This window comes from Zonotrichia albicollis, chromosome 1 (assembly GCF_047830755.1).
Source record: "Zonotrichia albicollis isolate bZonAlb1 chromosome 1, bZonAlb1.hap1, whole genome shotgun sequence".
Classification (NCBI taxonomy): Eukaryota; Metazoa; Chordata; class Aves; order Passeriformes; family Passerellidae; genus Zonotrichia; species Zonotrichia albicollis.
In genome coordinates this window covers 98102707-98122317 of record NC_133819.1, presented here as the reverse complement: position 1 = coordinate 98122317, position 19611 = coordinate 98102707, and the positions used below count along the sequence as shown (strand labels likewise).

At 37.0% G+C, this 19611-nt stretch overlaps 1 long non-coding RNA gene across 1 annotated transcript in view; it reads left to right on the top strand.

The window, feature by feature from the left end:
- LOC113458730 (uncharacterized) overlaps positions 1-17960 on the top strand; it is a 36036-nt gene extending 18076 nt beyond the window's left edge. Inside the window, exons 3-5 of the long non-coding RNA XR_012577215.1 lie at positions 12195-12344; positions 15826-16144; positions 16348-17960. This is a non-coding gene — a long non-coding RNA (uncharacterized LOC113458730). The remainder of the gene's footprint in view (positions 1-12194; positions 12345-15825; positions 16145-16347) is intronic.
- The last annotated feature ends 1651 nt before the right edge of the window (positions 17961-19611 follow it).

Genomic DNA, 19611 nt, shown 5'->3' with positions numbered 1-19611 from the left:
TATCCTTAGTAATTGAACATATTTAAAATGCTCATTTCAAATACAGAACATTAGCAAGAGATTGGTCATGAATGTTTCTCATACAAAGATACAACAGTAAAATAATTTAAACTGTGAAATCAAAGAAAAAAATGCAACTTTTAAAGCCAATCTGCTGAAAAGTTTCATAAGATGAAAAAAAAAAAGTTCAATTTTTTTTCCTTTTCACTGCTAAACAAATGTTAGTCATATATGGTTTTTTCCTGGTGAAAAGGAAGTTTGTTTTTAAACAAGTTAGGCATCATAGCCACTTGATCTGAACTTATTGTTGCTTGTTAATGATTTGGTGAATTCCAGTATATGAGCTCTGTAGAGTTGTTCTAATGAATATCTATTTTTCTATGGAATGGCAGAGAATTTACTTAAATTAATTGGGCAATTTTTGCTTGCTGCTACTAAATAAAATTTACTTTAATGAATAGAGATGTAGTTGTCTGCAGTGAGTAAACAATGTCTTTCTGTATTACAAAATGTTTTCCCCTCTTAAAAGCAATAAAATTTTGAAAATAGAAAATACCAAGAAAATAGGACTCTTTTTTCCTCATAAACACAAACTTCTAGGTCTTTTAGGATGTAATTAGACTATACAGATCACTTGACCCCTGATATTTTTCAGCGACAGTTTTTCTTGGGATCAGAATGTGAAAGATCTAATTTTAATGAGTTTGTATTTGTAGAAGTCTGCACACACACAAAAAATCTCCAACTGTCACAACAGCCAGTAATTGGCAGAGAAATGCTTTGATAAAAATGGGAAGACATCCCTGCTGGTTCAAGACAGGTGGACTTCAACTTGAATCCAATTTGCATCTTAAAATGTGCAATAGAAAGGATTTGCATTACATTGCCTAGATGAAAGGGAACTCTTAGTCTGAGAGCCTCATTTGCTTTCCCCTCTTCCTTTTCTTTTCTTGCCCAAACACTCAAACTCTCTGTAGAGAAGTTTTAATGAAGATAGCTTGTTCAGCTCCTGTTTGAGGCAGCTATTTACTTGACTAAGGCTCAAATCTGAACTCATGCTGGGCTAAAAAACAAAGCCCAAACTGATAATTGGGCAAACCTGAAATTGGATAACCTGCTTTAACCTCTGCTTGAATCAAATGAGCCCATCTTCTATACCAGTTATTTTTATTTGGTTGCCTGGTCAAGGTCCTTGCAACACTTAACTGGGATCTAGCAAGAGACCTGCAGTGGAATGTGCCTGCTCTGAAAGGTACAAGAAATGGATCCTGATGGACAGCTTTGGGCTATCTGAGTGATCCTAGATGCATGTTTAGGTGTATGATGCATATTTAAATTGTTACTTCAGAGAAAAACTTTTACTCCACCCTAAAGCTTTTGGAGTAAGAGTCCAACACTGTATTAAGTGAGGGAAAAGTAAGTTTTTTCTTTTCCAAAATGGGTGCTGAAGAAAGGCAGATAGGAAGTAGATAGGTAGCCTGAATTTTTGTTCCCATGCAGTTCTTCTCTCTTTGTTTGTGTCAGGACTGATGGAAAATAAAAGCTTGATTACAGAAGCTTATAATTGTGTGTATATCTTCAGGTACAAATTCCATTCTTGCAATCAGCAGTGTGAAGTCTGTAAAAGACTACTCCAAATTTATATGTGCACCTCACACTGACATTTCACCATTTGTTAAATATTTGATTCTGAGTTGGCACTTCTTTTTAAAAAATAACCTTTCCATTACAGTTAAGACTCTCTGTCTCCTTGAAAAGACAGAGCAATAGGTCACCAATGTAAATATTGTCCAGTGTTTTAAAATAAAACTCTTCTTCTTCCATGAGGCATGCAATTTTCTATTTTGTGCAGCTCCTTACAAGTGTGTCTAATAATCTGTATTACTGCATGTTTTATTTGTTTCTAATTTTGGGTGACTTTCATCTAACTTGCATATGAAATGGAGAATTTAAATCGATGGGGTTACTGAGTACTTTGGGGTGAAATACTCAGCCACTGAGCTATCTGAGTGGCATTGGCTCTTTTGGACATGGGGGAAGTGTTTGGTGATTCTCATGGGAGACACCAAAATTTTGCCATGCAAACCCAATACACTGACCTTATCCTTGACTTCAGTTGCACTTCCCATAAGCTCTTTCACTGTGTTTGCATAATTATTTGTGTAAACACAAGGGGGGAAAACATTAAAGACTAAGAAAAGCAAAATCACATTGTGTTATTAATGCTTTATATTTTGTTAAGTCCTTAAAATTTACCTGTGAGTGTTAGACTAACAGGCTGTGCCTTTCTGTATTGGCTAGAAATGTAGACCACTAAGAAAAGAAACAAACTGAAATAATCTTCTGGTGCCTTTGTTGTGCCTCTGCATGGTAATATGTCTATGTCTGCAGGACTCCCTGCTCTGGGATATAGTCTCTGGTTTCTTTTGGAGTCTGAACTGAAAAAAGGAGGGAAAGAAAAGGCTTACTGCTGTCATTTCTGATGTTATAAGGTTACAGGCTACAACCTTGGGAGATTTTACACTAAATTTGATTTTTATTGTTTCACAAAATTGGACCTGTTTTCTGACAGTCAATAAAACTGCAGGTGATACTGCTCTTATAATAGATGTGAATGGACTATTACTGTTTGCTATAGCAGTTTAACTGCAGGGCAATCTTATAAAGTTTTTTTTAGAAAAAAACCACACCATCTTTTTTTAGCCAAAGGACTATTTCTTTATTTTCATCAAGTTTTCTGGTAATATGGGTGTATACCCACCTGAGCACATCTGAAATAAGCAGAAAGTTCTCTGCCTCTGCAGTTCAAAAGAAACTGAAAATTGAAAATCAGTATTGGTGGGCTAAAATGAAAGTGGTTTTAACACAATATATAAATAGGTAATCTCAAGATTTAAAATCATTTATCAAGGTAAATTTTCTGTGTGTATTATACAGTAGTGGCAATGTAGAAATCAACTTCATCTCTTGGTGCTTTCTTTAAGTCATATTTTCTAGTTCCAGAAACCTGAAATACTGGTGTGTGGTGTTTATAATTTGAATCACAGCACCACTGAGGTTGGAAAGAAGTTTAGGGCATGGTCTAGCCAAACGTTACTGCTGAAACCAGGATATCCTAGAGCTAATTACTAAGGGCTGTGTCTCGTTGTATTTTGAATATCTCCAAGCATGGAGACTCCACAGCCTCTCTGACAAACCTGTATTCCAAAACAGTCATGGCAAAAAAGATTTCTCTTACATTTAAATGGAATTTCCTCTCTGAATTGGTGTCCATTGGTATTTTTTTCTGTCACTGAGCATCAGCAAGAAGAATTCGACTTCCTCTTCTTCTTCCCTTCCATCATGAGTATATATCTATCTATATCTATATCTATATCTATATCTATATCTATATCTATATCTATATCATCTATATCATCTATATCTATATCTATATCTATATCTATATCTATATCTATATCTATATCTATATTTATATATCTATATATCTATATATAGATATGTAATCATATATATATATTTGTGTATATATATGTATATGTATATGTATGTACACATACGTGGATAAGACTGATGGAGGCTTCTCTTACTCATTGCTGAGCTCTCTCCAGTATTTCCATGCCACTTCTGTACTGAGGAGCTCAATATTTGATCCAATGTTCCCAGTGTGGGCTCATCAGTGCGTTCCCTGATCTGTGGGAAAGGCTTTTCCTAACAGACCCAATGTCATTTCCAGGCTCCTTGGCTGAGATGGCAATGTTCACTCATGGTCAGCCTGTGGTCAGGAGGGACGCAGTAGCATTTCTCTGCAAAGCTTCTTTGCAGCTGGTCAGCTCCCAACTATCCTGTGCATGAGACTATTCCTACCCAAGTGCAGGATTTGGTGTTTGTTGAACGTCATGAGTTTCCTGTCATCCCATTTCTCCACCTTGCTGAGGTCCCTCTGAACGGCATGATGACTCTGGTGTATCAGCCACTCCTCCTAATTTAGTATCATCTGTATTGTTCCATCATTCAAGGCATTAATGAAGCAGGATTGGCCCAGCAGCAATCCTCCAAGCATGCAACTAGTAAGTGGCCCCCAGCTGGATTCTGTGTTTGTGATCCCAACCCATAGAACTCAAAATCTCAGATAGTTTCCAGTCTCTCTCGGTGCCCACCATCTAATCTCTACCTCCTGTCAGACTTACTAGTTAGTCCTCATGCAGTTCTTTATGGTTGTTACTGAGGCTACACTCTGCCCTACTGTTTAGGTCATTAATTGAACAGGATTGGAGCCAGCACCGACCCCTGGGATACATTGGTAGTTATTGCCCTCCAACTAGAGTTTGTGTGACAGGTCACCAGCCACCCCATCTCTGGGCCTGTCCATTCAGTTGGTTTTCTATCTGTCGCAGTCTGTCTGTCCAGTGAATATCTCATTGGGTTCTCTCTGAGAATCTTACAGGTGACAGTGTCAAAAGCCTTTCTGAAGTCAAAATACTCCCTGTCCTCTGCTCTCTCCTCATTTGCTAAGCCAGTCATTTCACTGCAGAAGGGGATCAGCAGATTGACCAAGCAACATTTTCCAATGAAGATTCCATAAAAACTACTCTTGATGATCTTCTTGTTCATGTGGATTACAGAATGACTTGCTTCATCAGGTTCCAAGGCTCAGGGTTCTGTGGGTCTCTTTTCTCTTTTACTGCCCTTCTTGAAAACAGGAGTGTAATTTTCTTTCTTTCTGTCCTCAGACACCTTTCTCAGGCACAATGATTGTTCAAAGATCACGAAGTGGTCTTGCAATGACAACTTTTCCACGTCCTTTGCCAGGATTCTTGATCTGCCAGCAATATAAAACCAAAGTCTATCCTCTGAAGTCTTGGAAAAATTTCTGGTACATGATTCTATAGAATAGTGTGAGTTTTATGCATTAGTATACCCATGACAAAATAATCCACTCCACTCTTTTAGTTTAAGAGAGTTAAAGTACAGATGTACTTAATTGCCAGCATATTTATGAAGTTCTGTATCAACACAAATGATTTGCCTGGTTTAAGGATAAGCAGAAGAGTAAAGCAACTAGCTATTAATATTTACTTACTGCTCTTGATATTCAAAGTATTTTAGTAATTTTAATTAATGCCTTCCTATATCAAGTTATATTTTTTGTAAAGTTCTGATCATTAATATTTGCCCTGTAGATGTCTCCTTTTTTTATATATTTTTACCTCAAGTATTGATCTATAATTATTTTTGAAATGCAAGTTTATAAAATGGAATGTTTACTGGTAAGATGGGAATCATTAGAGAGGAGAAATGAAGAAAAAATAAGAAAAGATTAAAGACATGAAGTGTGTGAAAGAATCAGATTTTGGAGTTTGAGATCAGAAAGCTCAGTAAAGCATGTAAATACCAGTAAATGTCAGCTGGCATTGACTTATATTTGTGAATCTCAAATGATGAGCTCATCATCACAAAAGTTTAACACCTCTCTGGTGGCTTGGTCTTCACCTGCAGCTTTCTGAAGTTTTACCTCTTTTATCCTTCCTTTTTTTTTTTTTTTTTTTTTTTGGTAGATTTTGTTCACCATATTGGGATATTATGATATCTTAACTCTGGATCTGAAACTGCAACTACAGCACTACTTTGCCTGCAGGCTGCCCTGGTTTGTATCCCCCTGTAGCACATTTTGCCCTCTCTGATAATTATAGAGGAAAGGCAGTAGTCCCCTCACCCTTGATGTCTCATTTCTTTATCAAACTCAGTAACTTCTTGTAGTGTTGATCTGGCAGTCACCTCTTGAAAATTCTCTTTATTCTTTTTGTGCTGCTATGTATTTGCCATGTTTTAATAGAACAGGCCCTCTGGCTGGGGAAAAGTTGCCAGTTACACTTGTGAGACAGATCCACTGTTTTATTATTATTTCTTTCAGAAGATTTTCAGTGTCTTTGATGTTACCCATGCATTTGCATTAAAAGCTGTGAGAGATTTATTTTAATAAAATCCAATTATCCTCTTTAGTTTCTAGTCAAAAATTAAAGGTTATTTCCAGTTTAATTGTGAATATTAGTACATGGAAGGAAACACACCAGTTACTAATGAAAATATGGCATTAATAGTTCCAGCTGCAGCAATGAGGGTTAATGACTGAATAATGCTGAGCAGACTTAATCTCAGTAACTTGTGCCAAAATATTTGGGTCCAAGGAGGAAAACCTTGAGTTGCTTTCAGGGAGCTCTGTTAGGATAATGCTAGAATATCATATTTCTCACAGAGTTCAGTATCCCCACATGGTTCTTGAGCTGTGTGCACATGTGAAAATAAATGGTATTTCCAAGAGGTAGCTTCTGCTGCTTTCTAGGGTGATTTTTTTGAGCCTGATCTCTTACAGCTTTGGTGTTTTTGTAGGTTCACAAGGAAAAAAAAAAAAAAAGGCAGCTTCAGTCTCCTGAACAGTTAAATTTGGTCTCAGCTGTGTATTTTCAAAGCAAGCTTCCTCTCTTGCAGCAAATCCTTGATTTTCCTACACTTCCAACAGCAGGAGGTTATGCTTCCACAAATATCAGCTTTTCTTTATCTGAAATATAGGACTGGGTTCTTGGTACTGCTGAAGTTTTCCTATTGGTACAAAGAGAAAGGAAGGGGTGAGTATCTCTGGTATCTTAAATATGGGCTGGTGTGGACTTGAATTACATAAAATTAATTACACCAACCAATTGCACATCCAGGTTGGTTGTGTCAGCTAGGAATTATAGCAAACTAGTTGGCTTTTTTGCCAAAAATAGCCTGGCTATAAGCAGGGGGAGATGACACCAGTTTTGTTTGGGACACTGAAGCTGAGATCATTTAGTCATTGTCACACACTGCACCTCAGACTCATTTGAGCACAGCAGCTGTAAGGTAAGAACCCATCAGGCCTGAAGTACCAATATGTGTGTAACATCAATCTGTTGTCTCAGTGGTATAGATGACAATCCTGCCCTCCCTTCACACCCCTGCTGTATAGTTTTTATGAAAAAAATCTTGCAGTTAGCCTCAGCATTTTTCCACTATCTCCTTTCTCCTGACACTAACACAAGACCCCTTAACTAATTTGCACAGTAAGTCCCTATTCTTATTTCAAGATATCAGTAAAGCCCTGAAATTAAAAAAGATACTTATTATTATCACCACTCAGAAGTATACTAATGATGGGCTCAGGAATGGTATTCAGCACCACAGGAAATAAGAGGTGTAAGGAAAGACACCTTAATTAAACATTTGCGGTGAATCTTACCCACAAGGCCTATTTCAACAATTTTGATTGACTGATTTCTAATCTGTTAAAATGATCAATTATAAAAGAAAAAAACCCCAAATACAATGCAGTAGAAAGCATCAAACCCCAGAAAATATTTCATATCATATCACTTTCATTTCATATCTGAGTAAGATGATACACTTCTTTATCAGATTCATAATGGGATTGGTCCATGTTGTTGTTGGTCCATCATATTATTGTGTATATAATCATAGCATGGTTAGGTTGGAAGGGATCTTTAAAGGTCATCTAGTCCAACCTCCCTGGCAATAAGCAGGGACATCTTCAGCTAGATCAGGATGATTCCAGCTCTGTCCAACCTGACCTTGAACCTAACCTCATCTGTCTCATTGCCTAATTAAAAGCTGAGGTTACTCTTCAACATACCCTCTATTGCTTCAGCTAAATTAACTTTTCTACCTTACCAGTTTCTCTCTTAATCATACTATGGGTACTTCCATTATGCATAAAGTTCTTATTGTCTCTATATGAACATGTCTACAGGAAGTTTTTAAGTGTTAAATATAGATGGTGATATGAAAAATGTTATTTAAGTTTCCCCCTTTCTTCCACCCAAATTACAAAAACTTTTTACAGAGTTGACCCAAAATGGATAAAGCTTAATATCATTTTAGTGAGAGGATCCTATAGAAAAGATTCCTTGAAATATTGAAAAGTTCATTAGATCTTTATTAAACAGTTTTTATTGAACAATGTCAAGAAATTAATCAGTAATTTGACTGGTGATACTTGAAAATCCTGCTTTTGTATGTGGTGAAAATAATTCAGTGTGTGTCTGAAACAGTCAGCTTTGCTGTAATCTGTATTAATCTTCCCCAATAATAGGCCTTTCCAGGCTCAGCAAGATTTCAAGATGGCATGAAATGTCAGTGAGGAAATACTGACAGAAAATGAACTTTTGAAATTCTTGATAGATTTATTGGCCTTTTCCTTCTTCTTTACCTAACCTTTGTTTTTGCACCTATTATTGCAAAATAGAATGCTTACAAATGTTGCAGTCCTGTTCTCTTAACCGCAACACAGAAAATCTGCAGAAATGCTGTAGGGGAGCAACTGAGTTTTGGATGTTGCTGTGAGCCTTGACATTCACACCAGTGTTCCCACAGTCTGCTTGGGAATGAATGTTCTGTACCCAGGGGGATTTCCAACATCTGCAGCCTTGGCTGAAGTGGAATATGGCACTAGAGGTTTAAAACGACCTGTTATTAGAAAATAAAACAGTTACTTATTGGTAGGTGGTCTTAAGAAGAACTTTTCACTGTAGGTATAAGTTTATGGTATAGTTCTAAAGACTGGCTATGATCCAGCTTTATATTTGCTGTGCTAAAGTATTTATCATTTATATTGAGGCTTATGGCAGTGATTGTTTTGAAGATACAGAACCCAAATGTATTTTGGAAATGTTTAGGTAAAACTCTTTTAAATTCTATGTATAAGAGTAATTTAAACTGCAAAACTAAAGAACAGGAGTTTGGACATAAGCATATAATAATGAAAATAAACTAAAACCCAAGCTATTTTCAAACGACCACACTTATATGAGGGAAAAAATTCATATTAATAAGAGCAATAAAATGACAGTGGACTGCGTTATTAAAGTTATGCTCTTGAAAAGTAGACAGTCAGTATCCTCGTAATGTGTTTTAAACTGTGTTTTCTGGTACCTACAAAATCAGTATTTTACAGCATATCACCTGGGATACAGTATTATGAATGATGTAATCCCAATGAAATGTCAGTATCTTATGAAAAGTATTTAACCAGTGCACATATTTTCAAACCTAGGGACAAAAAGAAAAAAGATTTCTTAAATGAGAATCTGTATATCTTAGAAGTGAACTTGGGTCTTATTGTCCGTTTACTACTGCTCAGATTGTGGTGAGCATTTCAGCTGCTCCAGCTATCTTGTAACATTTCTTCAACTTTAGGAATACGTACCTTTTATGATGTCAAAATACAGTATTTCTTGTAGAAAAATTAGAGAGTAATATGAATGTTAAATTAATTAAATTATTTATGGCAAAGAAGTTAAAGAACAGACAGAGAAGAATAGTTAACATATTCTAGTGCCAGAGCAATTAGATTAAAGGAGACACTTTAATTGAACAAAATAGAGGTAAATAAGCATTCTGCAGGAAAAGAGATTATATAGGTCTGGGAAATCAGACGTATAACAATTTCAGTAGTTTAGAAAAGGCATTGCTAACTTTGTTGAATAGATTTCTCAAAAAATGTTAATTAGTCATTACATGTAAAAGTTGTTAGTGGAAAAATCCTTGCTGATTTTATTGTTAAATGTAAGAGTTTGTTGATGCAGAAATTTAATGTATTCTTCAGTTTGCTCCTATTCTGGGCTTCAAAGAGTTGAATTTTGCCTGTATTAATGCATGAGACGGAAGCCAGGTTGAAGTTGTCATTTGTGCTTCAATATTTTTCTTGTTAGGAAAAGGCACTCAGTTAATGGAATCTGAAAATGAACCAAACACATTCAAAATTGTTTGGAAAGAGTTACTTGTTTTAAGACAGAAAAAAATAATTATAAAAGATTGAGAAATACCTATTTTCCCTCCACCTGAATATAATACAAATATTGTTTTTCCTTTAGTGAAGATACCACTTTGTGATAAAAGCACTGTGCACTTTGGAGCTATGCTTTAGCAGTGCCTAAGGTCTAATGCCAGCCTCAGACCACCCGAAAGCTGGATCAGGTGGAAGTGATAAGTGATAAGCAATGTTCCTTTATCTGTTCTGCAGGACAGAGTGAGTTTCTGGGATTCAGGTGTACTGACATTCTTTATGGTGTCACCTGTTTTTGTAGAACAGGGGGCTGAGCTCTTAGAAAAAATTTTTTGCATTGCAGGTCCTTTATACTCTGTAGTGAAGGTGACCTATTTTCCAGCACTTTAAACTGCATTTTCTTCTCTCACTTCATTGTGAATGCTTCTCACTGTACACCAATAATGATTTCAGTCCTCTGTGAGAAATTTAAAACTTCAGACTCAGTGCTAAGTGTGAGTATTTTTATTTGTCTCATCACAGTTTTTCCTCACAGAGGCAAGTTGCTACAATGCCTGAGAAGACAAGGAATCCATAAAAAGTATCTGGTATTCGTTCAGTGAAGTAAAAAAAAACACAATATAAAATGAATGATCAAAATTAGGAAATGGGTGAATCAAAATTAGGAATGGGTGAATGAAGAAAACTTGTAATTAAAAAAATTAATGAATTAACATTTGGAAGAATTAGCTTATTCATATGAATGCTGTTTCATATCTTGAGGCCAAATAAGCACCAAGTACCACAGTGAATATTTGTCTTAAATACATCATCAGTCTGTTGAAAATAACAGTTATGCACCAGAATTAGTAGAATAAGGAGTCTTGAAGGAAAGGTAAGAAATAACTTGTGGGATTTTGCTCAATGAACACTAAAACTTGCTTCCTATTTTCAGCTGGGTGAAATTTGCTCAGCTGGGGGATGCCGTAGTCATTGCTTTGATTGCAGATGAAGAGCTGACATTTGACTTTAGTGGTTAAAGTACAGTCAGTATAGCAGCACTGTGCTCTGGAGTTTCAGATGAAAGGTATTATGGCAAATGCCATTAACTGTAGTGCTTAAAATGACTTTAAGCACCATTTCCTATGTGCTATTATGTGCTGCTACGAGTGTGACAGGCAGTGATCCACCTTTGCCTGCATCTGTGATTGATTTCTTTGTAACCCTGTTCTGTGCAACTGCGCTCTCTTGTGATTTTCTACTTCCTGAAGGATGTTCAGATGGATGTCTGAATCACCAGTGTGAATGTTCAAATCAGCAGCAAATGAGATGTAATTTAAATAGCAGTGGTGGTGTGGAACACTACGCATCGAAAGAAGTCACAGTCGTAAGCAACTTGAGACTCACACCTAAAATACCTAGGCAAGCTGTGAAGGAAAAAGGGTGTTATATTATTTTCTCACCAGGTTGCTTCTGAAGATGCTGAAAGGAGCTGCTCTTCTAACAGGAAGGAAGTATATTTATTTTCTGGAAAAAGAGTACATAGTGAAAGCATTTAATCATTGCATTGACTTGAAATTGATTTGAAGACAAAATGACATTTGAATCAAACTACTACCTGATTCAAAGCCTAAACCAAGATGCTTCCCTTAAATGAAGTGCTGAAAGAATTTTTCACCCATTATCATGAGAAAAGACTTATCAAAACAGTTGTCAGAACTAAGAGGTCTGTCTTATGAATGTGTACTCAGGCTGTGATCTGATAGAGGAGTGTGCTGCAATGTGCCGAAAATACGGGAATTTTACTATCAGCAATAGCATTTCTGCAACTCCTGATTGACTCATCATTAAAATATAACAGCAAATAGTCCTGTAAAATAAGTAACATTTTTGTGTCAAATTATTCAGTTATTACGGTTTTTTTTTTTGTTTGTTTTCCCTTACACATTTTTAGTAATTTCTAAGAATATAATATAGCACCCATCTGGATCTCCTATTTTGAAACCTGCTGAGCTAAACTATACATATGAGGACCTTGGAAGTCAAGTTGAGTTCAGAATTTGTACAACAGTGTTCCAGGAAAATGCAATTTTCACAGCTGTGGAAGAAGGAAGCAGAAAGCAAATGGCACTATTTGCTGTATTTCTGTTTGGAAAGTCACAGATGATCTCTGGAATTTATCCAGTGCATCTATACTGACAACAAGTACTGACTGTAATAGGCCAGAAATAAAACTCTTTTACACAATTAGCCTGGTAAGAAACAGTAGGAAAAAGTGCATTTTAAAAGAAAATAACTACCTGCCTTGAGATGAATGATTTTGAATCGACCATAATGACTTTTTCTCTCATACCATAATTCTCTGTTATCTGTTGTCATTTTTTTTCCCTAGCAGACAAACAATCCATTTGAACAGAGCTCTCTGAAGTGTCACTCCAGGTATGAAGGGGTGGAGAAGAAAACTTTGAGCTTTGACTGCATGGCAACAGATGCACCAAAATCCATGCAGGAGTGAAATCCTGCTGGGGTCATCATTGGAATTCAGGTATAGCTAACAAGGCATAACCTGCTATGTTTATTTTACATGATCTCTTCTGTTTGCATGTGCTGAAGATTTCTAAAGACACTGTACTCTTGACACACCCATGAAAAAGTGATAACAGATTTGACTTATTGATGGGAAGCCTCCCAAGCCTGAAGATGTACCATCTGTCCCTTCCCCCACAACACACTGTGCATTCTCAGGCTATGTTTGTTTTGTTACTTTTAAACTCTTTTAATTTTAGACAATTCATCATTTTGGCTGGATTTCTGTTAGGTTTTGGGAGAAATGAGAAAGAACAGAAGTGGCAGATGACACATTTTACTTCAAACTTCTTATTGTAATGGCAGAGGTTTCTGTGAAAATCTGACTGCTCCAACCATGGTCTGTGATCAACAGTATTAAACCAATAATTTTCTCTCATTTCTAGGGTATCCGGGCCACTCTATTCATGTTTCTGTTTTTAGAGGGTCTTTATTTTACTAATGACAGAAATTTTTGGTTTTGCTAACAATCTAACACAGAGCATAAAATTGTATACTTCAGCCCGCAGAAATGACACATTAACAACACATTTATTGTACAAACTTGCAATAAAAAGATGTGAAAAAACCCCACCAACAAAGCTCTTCATTTTTATGTATCGTAAGTCTTTTATGTGATAGATAAAATATGGCCTATGTCCTTGAAAGGGCAATATTTAGAAAAGGAACAGGATTCCACCTCATGCACTAGACCTCTGGAAATGCACTACGTGCCTGTCCTGCTGTGCTGATACAGAACATAATCAGATATAGTCAGATCTGATGATAATTTCTCTTCAAGTGTGCTGAATTATTTGGATTTCCCACCTCCCTTGTTGAAATACTGTTGGGTTATTACACTTTTCATCCAGATGACTTTTCAGACCTGAAGTTGAGTTTTTGTTCAGATGTGAGAGCTAGCCTGTGAAAAGCAGCCCGTTCTGCAGAATTTAAACCAGTAGAGGGAAAAAAAATGATTTAGTCAGAGCAAAATTTTTAAGCACATATTATATTGCAAATAAATGCACTTGAAGATGTATAACAAAGCATGAAACCATCCTGGTGTTTTGTTTACTTTTGTCCCCAAAAAGTAACTGCCTGTCAGATTTTGAACTTGTTTGGCATAAGATTGGAAAAAAATCCAAAGTGTTCTTTGAATCTGTTTTGCTGTAATATAAAGCAGAAATAAAAAGAGTTATCTTATTACTGTGATAAGTTTAAATACAAATTGGGCCTAATCCAGAGCATACAAGAACTCATTTGGTTTCACGGACATGCAACACAGGATGTGAGTTTTCATTGGGGAGTGAAGGCAAGAAGCAGGGACTGCAACTCCATAAAGTTTCTTATCAAGAATATTTCGGGATCTTCCACACTGTCTCAGAGCTCAGTCACTTACATATATTTTCAGTAAGAAAGTTGCAATTAAAATTAATATCTTATTTTCTGTTAGTGATAGCGATTCTGTCAGTAATATCTTATTTTCTAGCAATGAGAAGTAGACTGAAATATCCTTCGGTAGTGGTCTCTTTTTTGATTAGAGAATCTGTAACTACTGTGAATACCAGTTTTGAAAAAGTGAATGAAAAGAAAGGTTGTTTTGGTTTTTTTTTTTAATGTGCTATGAACATATATGTAGAATATGCATTGTACAGACAGCATTTCTAGTGATTAGAGGAATTAGAGATGCTTTGGTAGTTTTTCCTGCTCTCAACCAGTTTCTAGTGGCCTATGGGTTTTTTTTCTGACTCCTTGATGACTTCCTGGACTGCTTTCAATTTCACTTTGAGAATACTCAGTACTTAAGCAAACCAACATCCAGAGTTAGGCAGTCTGTGTAGCTGATGAAATCTGTCTGGAGAGATAAACCAATACTTTCTATTTCCTCTGACATTTTCAAGGCTTTACAAGGCAAGTGGACATTCATGCCTCATTACCAGCTGTGGCAATCAATGCTGATGCTTATAAACTAAGACTTTGTAATTTTAGTTATAAGCTAAATAGCCTAAGAGATTGGTGTCTTTGTCATGCTGTGTTGTATTTAACATTTTTTTTTTGTTATTTGGTGAATAAACTTGCCATACACAGCTGCAGAAGTCTCCAGAGAAAACTGCAACAGGAATGCCCTCTTCAAGCATCTTCCTAGAGAAAGCAATAGTATAAGGGAAAATCACACAATAATGATTACAAATACTTCCTCATAATAAATTTAACAGGACTGGACTTGTATTTGCACTCAGCTTAATTATGTCCATTTTTTAAAGATGCAAGGAGATGTATAAATGAGCAAGAATGGAACAACATGTACCAAAATGATAACAGATTTAGACACATTTAGAGAGCTAGACTTCTCATTTTTGCATTTAAATAAACCTAAAAATATGTTCTGAAAAGTGAAGTATAAAAAGTAATTTCATGTTCCTTCTTCAGTTTTGGGAATTATGATATACTGGGCTTCACAAGTTTGTTAATTCATATCATGTATTACTTTTACCTTTAAAAATATGTCATATTAAAAAGAAACCCCAAAGGGTTGTAAAATATTTGTAAAATCAGGTATTTATATGATAAAAAGATAAAGACTGTTTGGAAGCATTTTCTCTTACAGTTTGGCAATTATAACTAGGATATTTCCTCTTTGTCCTGTAACAGCCGAGTAAATATCAAGTTTTGTAAACTTGTCCTTATTGTAAGCCTTCAGCTATACTACTGCTCTAAATTATTAAAAAACTGATATAAGATGACATTATGTAAAATTTGTAGGTTTTTGAGGATATTGCACTGGTTAATATGTATAATAAATGTTACAATAAAGTGAGGAATGATGGAGAAATTTATTTTTTCAAACAGGCATTTTATCTGTTCTGTAAGACTTTAGTATTGAAAACAGCTAGGAATTGTGTCTGATTTTGATGCTACTGGTAGGAAGATTGCAAGATGCTCTGCATGAAGCAGCAGTCTTCAGATCAATGCAGTTCTGGTCATCTCTGTGGGTGTAGCAATGGACAAATCTCACAAGGTTCTCCTGACTTACTTGCAGAAACTGCTTGTTTTAATGGAGAGGAGCCTGATGGGGGTACCTGCATTCTGCTGGCACTAAGGGGTTTCACCATTGCTGAAAGGTGGCAAATTCCTTCTGTGATAAGTGAAAGCAGGACCATGCAGAACTGGGATGTCCTATATAGCACATATAGCTCTCTTTCCTTGTTCTGTACTCCTTTGTGCTAGTAAGGGCAAAGTGTGCATAGAAAAAGTAGAGATAGAAGGGGAAACAGAGAGTGTGGGCCAGTAAAATATGCAGAAAAGAGAGGAGTTTTCTCCGACAGTCTGCTCAGCTGTTTGCTTTTTTGTTTTGTGTTTGTTTGTTTGTTTGGTATTTCTCTTAAAAATCCTGTGCAGCCAAGGAAGGATGAATTAAGGTGGTATTCTTTGTGTGTTTGCTTGTTTGTTTCTTTTGGCAGAGACAGCTGACTCCCGTTGAAAACCTGAGAATATTTTGCATTTGTTTGCTGTTTTGCTCATGTCTGCATCAAGGCAGACAGGCAGTGTGGTTATTGGCCCTGGACCCCTTCAGAGCTCGTCATCGATGCCACCGAACAAGTTAGATCTAAATACAGCTGGAGCAGAAATAAACTGCCATCACCAGAGTGAAAGGAAGAGGATGGGTAGTGTGAGAATATTGAAAACTGGAGTGTTCTTGTCATTTTTGCTTGATGTTGTTTAAAGGAGTCCCTAACCGAGGCTGATTTCAAGAGGTGCCAGCACAGAGGAGGATGTGTCGTGAGTACACCCTCTCCTTCCTTGCCAGTGGGTCTACAGGTGCCCTGTAAGTAGATTCTTACCAGGATTTGATTTAAATCGATATATTAGCTTGAAATAAACATCTCTTTTGTGTATTTGTGCATTTTTAAGTTGTGGAAGTATCTCATTAATTCATTTAATTATGCAGAGGTGTGACTGAATCTGCTTTCTCTGTTGCACAGCAAATTAAGGCCGAAAAAGGGCCTCTGAGGAGCCACATAACCCAAGCAATTCCCTGAGAAGCTGCAGCCTCCAGACAATTTGCCCTTGCCTTGCCTATGCCTCCCTGAAAGCATCTTGCCCTGCTGATGTAGACCAGAGCATGAAGCTTTTTCCTGGTAACTTTCCCCTATAATAGCATGTCCCATGTATTATTTCTTTGTAAAAATCCTTCTCTTGTCATAGGAAACAAGAGCCCTGAAAATGTTTCTGTCATCTACTGTGGCTGTTAACCAGATTTACCAAGAGGAATAATTAGTAGGACATAACAAAGCAGTATCTTGGCAGGGTTTGGACAACCTGCCAGTTTCTGTTTTGTACTAATATACCATCAAAAAAACCCCAATTAGTTTTAAAGGCTTTGGCGCTTTATCCTTGTATTAATGCCTCCTCAAGGCTGGGAAAAACAGAGGTTTGAAAATCGCCGACTCTTGTGGATCACCGCTGACAGCATCAATTCCTCTGCAGTTCCTGGGATTGGCCACACGAGGGCGCTGCGCGCTGCCGGTAGCTCCGGCCCGCCGCGCTCCCGAGGCGCCGGGGGCGCGCAGCTGGCTCGGGAGCGATCCCAAAGGATTTCAGACCGGGCACTGTTGGCTCTGTCTGCGTGACACATGGCAAGATATATTGGATTCGAATAGGAGAAAGAGCGAAAAAGCCCATCCACAGAGAAATAAGGAAAATACGTTCTATTCAGCAGCCACAGATATTAACAAAATTAAAAACTATTAAGCAGCGTGCTCAATTGCAAATATGTCTTAAGGGCATGCCGTTTTTATTCATAAGATAGTCTAATACACACCATGAACTTCAAGCTGATGAGAATCTAAAAGCTGTGATTTTCTGCTTGCATGTTCCACTGCTTTCCCCAATCCCCCCAAAATCCAAAATTCCTAATTAGTTTTAAAAATGAAATCTCTTGGAAGTTCCTGTGGACCTGCTAAAGTGCTTTCTAGTCTTACCTGGTAGAGGTGGGAATATGTTCTTTTTTACTCACACAAATTTTCCTGCCTGTTGCCAAGAAAAATGTGAGTTCAGAGGGCTCAGCAGCCGAGAGATTGCCTAGGGAGTGTGAAAGCTCCACTTGTGCTAGGAGACAATCACAGACAGCACAGATCAGGAATGAAATATTACCGGGTAAACTAATTCACAATTTATCAACTTTAGCCCAGGGGACACCCTCTGAAACCCTCCTTACATGTTTTGTAGAATAAGTCCTCCAAATGTGTACTGAGGAGGGAGAGATGCAGTTCAATGTAACTGGAGTGTGTGCCCAGTGTCATCTTGCAGCTGCAAGCTTTCAGTTAGGCAAGTTGCCTTTCTGGGGACTTATATAGCTTCAAATTAAGTAAATAATTTAAAATAAATGCTTTATCTCACTGGTCATTGCAGTTCTTGAAATGTAGCACTTCACAGGTATGGTTAATAAAGGGATATGGATAAATAAAGGATGTATCCTCCATCATTAATAGGATGCTATAATAATGAATTGACATCCTGGTAGTTAAACAAAACAAAACAAAAAAAAATCTTTCAGATGCATGGAATTTTAAATGCAGAACATTTCTAGAAGCAAAATCACGGAGCAGTAGGCAATCTTCATATATTTATTCTTTAGTAAGTACAACTTTATTTTGCCCTTGAAAGCCATAAAGTGGCATTCCTAATATCCTCAGATGTTTATTTACTACTAATTGCCAGAAAAAAAGAAATCCTGAATGCTGAAAAATGCTTTTAAACTATTTGTAAATGATATTATTTTAATGTATGGAGTTACTGTTTGTCTTCATATGGCATTTTTCCACTGCGACTCAAAATCCAGTTAATGTTTTCCTCCTTTACTAATTTCCTCCTTGTCTTTCTCCTCATGCATACAATTGAGGATATTTGGGTCTATAGGTAAAGGTTCCATAAGACAGCCTGGATTTGTTGTGCTGGTTTGGATGCCTTATGAAACACAGTGCATCTTAACAGATTTCACAGAAACACAGAATTACAGAAGTGTCTAAGGTGGGAAGAGTGTTCTGGTCCAACTCCAGTGCCCCTCTGGGCAATGTGCATCACTTCTCTGTCACCCTCACAGTGAGAGAGGGACCTCGTGTGTTTCAGTCCTGCCCCTGGGCACCACTGAGAGGACCTTGTCTCCATCCCCTCTGTTCCCTCCTTTCAGGTGTTTGTGCACATTGATCAGATTCTCCTGAGCCTTCTCTTCTTCAGTCTGAACAGCCCCAACTCTTCCAGCATTTCATCATAGCAGAGGTGATTTAGTGCAGGTGCTTCCAGGAATGCTGCTCTGCCAATGTCTCTGCAGTTACTGCTTCTTGATCCAGGGGATCGTGGCAAAAACTAGAAAAGTCACTTTAAAAAAATAAGTAAAATCAGTATTTAAAAATAAAATCTTGGTTAAAAATGTGAGCTTCATTCTGTAGAGTCTGGCTGAACAGGAAGAAAATCCATTCATTATTTTATTCTTGGTCCCCTGCTAGGCCAAGGTAAATGTCATACAAGGTATTGACATTTCAATTTATATCAGACTATTAACTAGTTCAGAGAAAAGGTAGAAAAAACCCCACACTGAACTCTGTCAGAATACAGTCTGCAACTGAATCTTTTGTATATATATATTACAAATGAATTTTTAGTGTACAGTCAGTGCAGTGCAAAATATCAGCTCATGTACAACAATAAACTAAGGACTTCTACTGACTACTTTTGAGACTTGACATGCAAAGCAGTCATGAGGATGAGAGTTGTACCTGCCAACACATTAAATCTGTCACAGATAAATCAGCAAATAGTAACACATTGCCATGGGTGAAGACAGAGCTTCAGAGAAAGTTTAGAGAAGCCCTTCCACTGAGTCCCAAGGTGCAGGAAGGATCCCCATGCTCTCTAATTGCCTTCTCAGAGAGGAGTCTGGCTGCAGCTGGACTCAAACCTAGACCCAGCCTTTTTCAGTGCCTTAAATCTAAGGAATTATGGAGGTTTGGTTGAACCTTCATTCAATTTTGTGCTGTAGGATTAAGGATGGCAAACCAGATATATTTATATAAAAATTAATGATTTACTATGATAAATGACTAGGCAAAAAGATCATTATCAGAATTATTTACTACACAGTACAGAAGCTAAAACTACTATTATAATATGGTACAGTATAGTGTACTATATTAAAGCAGCTATATTAAATCTAGCAAAGAAGAAGCTGTTATTAAGTAGAAATTGAT